This window comes from Magnolia sinica, chromosome 11 (genome assembly GCF_029962835.1).
Source record: "Magnolia sinica isolate HGM2019 chromosome 11, MsV1, whole genome shotgun sequence".
Classification (NCBI taxonomy): domain Eukaryota; kingdom Viridiplantae; phylum Streptophyta; class Magnoliopsida; order Magnoliales; family Magnoliaceae; genus Magnolia; species Magnolia sinica.
This window is the reverse complement of record NC_080583.1, coordinates 11,147,962-11,151,508: the sequence shown is the minus strand read 5'-3', so window position 1 is coordinate 11,151,508 and position 3,547 is coordinate 11,147,962. Positions and strand designations below refer to the sequence as shown.

The 3,547-nt window shown below is 38.7% G+C and overlaps 1 non-coding gene across 1 annotated transcript; it reads left to right on the top strand.

The window, feature by feature from the left end:
• Positions 1 to 106, top strand: LOC131219802 (small nucleolar RNA R71). Its single transcript, XR_009158446.1, has one exon. It is a non-coding gene; the product is annotated as a small nucleolar RNA R71 (small nucleolar RNA).
• The last annotated feature ends 3,441 nt before the right edge of the window (positions 107 to 3,547 follow it).

Sequence of the window (3,547 nt, the reverse complement as noted above, 5' to 3'; positions counted from 1 at the left end):
AACCATGATGTGGACAAGTAATTAGAATGTCTTTGAAGCACTCCCAAGCTTGAAAAAATAGTTCATTCCCCTTTTGAGAGAATGACATGATTTCTTGTTTTGTGCTCGGGAAAGAACTTTTTCAAAAACTCTCTACTTAAGGCTTGCCATGAAGTGATGGTATTAGGTCTTAGAGAGTTGAGCCATGCTTTGGCCCGATCCTTTAGAGAAAATGAAAATAACCTAAGCTTAAGTACATCCCTATTGCCATTGTTTACTTGTAACGTTGCAATTACTTCATCAAAGTCCTTGAGGTGCAAGTAGGAGCTTTCAGAATCTAAACCATGAAATTTAGGAATTAATTGAATCACACCTGGTTTAAAATCAATGTTCCCTGTGTGAGCAGGGAATACTATGCAAGATGGTAAAGTTGATCTCTCAGGGTGTAAATGTTCACGTAAAGTCCGTGGTTGGTTTAACATATTCCTATGAACTTCATTTTCATCCTCAAGAGGAGGATTATTTTGATTTATAGTTGGATCTAGCAGATTTAGATTTGGATTATCAACTGGGTCTGTCATGGAATCTAAGTGATGTTGAGTGCCTCTTCTAAGTGAATGATCAAGGCCTAAAACTAGTCCTTCTTCAGAGGAGAGTCGATTGTTTTGATCCCTACTCCAACAGGACATAAACCATCCACACCACACAACAAATACCACTAATTCAAATACCAAGTATGATACTTAAAATAAAAATAAAAACTTAAATCAACAACCCAGGTGGCAGGGCCAACCATGAGGGTTCAGTCCACAAAGCAAAATAAATCAACAACCTAGGTGGCAGAGCCGACCATGAGGGTTCAGTCCACAAAGCAAAATAAATCAACAACCCAGGTGACAGAGCCGACCATGAGGGTTCACTCCACAAAGCAAAATAAATCAACAACCCAGGTGGCAAGGCCAACCATGAGGGTTCAGTCCACAAAGTAAAATAAATTAACAACCCAGGTGGCAGAGCCGACCATGAGGGTTCAGTCCACAAAGCAAAATAAATCAACAAGCCAGGTGGCAGGGCCAACCATGAGGGTTCAATCCACAAAAAATAATAATAATAATAATAATAATAATAAATATAAATAAATAAATAAATAAAAGTAAAACTAATGCAGAAATTAAATTATGCTAATCTGAAAAATAGATTCAGCGGATGATCTTTGTGATCAAACAGCAACTATAGGACAACCATAACACTTGGGTGATAAAATCCCAAGCAGGGCAACCTTATGTCATAGTTAGTGCTTGAAAGACCCAACTGAATTTATTTTCAAAGAAAAAGAAAAGAAGAAAGAAAAATTTTTAAAAAAAATAATTAAAAAAAATCTACAGAAAATCTGGAGGGTTTAGAAGAAAATTTACCTTAGCTATCTTGCACAGATCTGATCTATCTCAGTCTCTCCCCGGCAACGGCGCTAAAAACTTGAAGTGAAAATCCTTGTGGCTCAACCAATAGACAGCTTGAATCTCATACACGTGATGTGGCCCAACTAATGGACGGCTCATTTCACACGCATGCTCCTGGTCCATCTGCCTTACCTTCTACAGCTGCATTCCTCTTGGACGAAACCACCTATTGTCAACTGATGCTTCAGTTCAACCTTGGCCCACCTGATGAATGGACTGAACATGACTCTTGGGCTAGAACACCCATGATATGGCTCAACTAATGGACAGCTTAAATCTCACACACGTGATGTGGCCCAACTAATGGACGGCACATTTCACACACATGCTCCTGATCCATCTTCCTTAACTTCTACAACTGCATTCCTCTTCAACTAAACCACCTATCATCAACTGTTGTTTCAGTTCAACCTTGTCCACCTGATGAATGGACTGAACATCTCTTGGGCCAGAACACATGATTTGGCTCAACCAATGGACAGCTTGAATCTCACACACATGATGTGGCCCAACTAATGGACGGCACATTTCACTCGCATGCTCCCAGACCATCTTCCTTAACTACTGCTGTGTTCTTCTTGGACTAAACCACCTATTGTCAACTGTCATTTCAGTTGAACCTTGGCCCACCTGATGAATGGACTGAACATGACTCTTGGGCCAGAACATACATGATGTGGCTCAACCAATAGACAGCTTGAATCTCACACACGTGTGCTCCTAATCCATCATCTTGCTGAACTAATACTGGTACATTTGATTCGGACTATACCTTCTGTGCCCGACAAACCAACCTATTGTCAGCCGTTTTCTGGGTTCAACTAAAGATGGTCTGCTCTTCTGCATTGGTTCCATTTGATTCCATCCAATATCACAAGCTTCGGCAATATGTTTGTTTAGGCAACGGCCTTTGGACATGCAATCGACTTTGATTGCGATTGCAACAAAGTGGAAATGAACAATCACGGTAAGATAAAACGGACAATACTAGTTTTTTGGGTTAAAAAAGATGGTCTTTTGCAATGGTTTCATTTGATTCAATCCAATATCATAAGCTTCAGCAATATGTTTATTTATGCCGTGTTTGGATGCACAACTGACTTTGATTTGAATTGCAACAAAGTGGAAATGAACTATCACAGTAAAGAAAAATGGACAATACTAGTTTTTTGGGGTTCAACCAAAGATAGTCTTTTGCAATGGTTTCATTTGATTCATTCCAATATCACAAGCTTCAGCAATATGTTTATTTATGCCGTGTTTGGATGCGCAATCGACTTAGATTGCAATTGCAATAAAGTGGAGATGAATGGTCACCATGATAAAGAAGAATGGGCAATGCTAGTTCTTTGGTTTCAACCAAGGATGGTCCTTTGCAATGGTTTCATTTTATTCAATCCAATATCACAAGCTTCAGCAATATGCTTATTTATGCCATGTTTGGACCTGCAATCAATTTAGATTGCAATTGCAACAAAGTGGAGATGAATGGTCATCATGGTAAAGAAGAATGGGCAATGCTACTTCTTTGGTTTCAACCAAGGATGTTCCTTTACTATAGTTTCATTTGATTCAATCCAATATCACAGGCTTCAGCAATATGCTTATTATAATTGCAACAAAGAAGAAATTAACAATCCCAATGAAGAAAATGGACAATGCTAGTTGTTTGGGTTCAACCAAAGATGGTCTTTTGCAATGGTTTCATTTGATTCAATCCAATCATGCATTCCAGACTTATATTGCAATTGTGACAGAGTGGAGATGAACAGTCATCACAACAAATAAAAATGGTGAATGCTAGTTCTTTGGGTTGAACCAAGGATGGTCTTTTGCAGTGATTCATTTTATTCAGTCCAATATCATAAGCTTCAGCAATATGTTTGTTTAGGCCATGTTTGGACATGCAATTGACTTAGATTGCAATTGCGACAAAGTGGTAATGAACAATCACAATAAAGAAAAATAGACAATGCTAGTTCCCTTACAAATGCAATCAACTTAAAGTGGGTGTAATCACAATCTGGGATTCATTCAATCCAATACCACTAGTTTCAGCGCAATGTGTTGATCGGTTGCCCACAAAGAAAAATCCACAATGCTGTTTC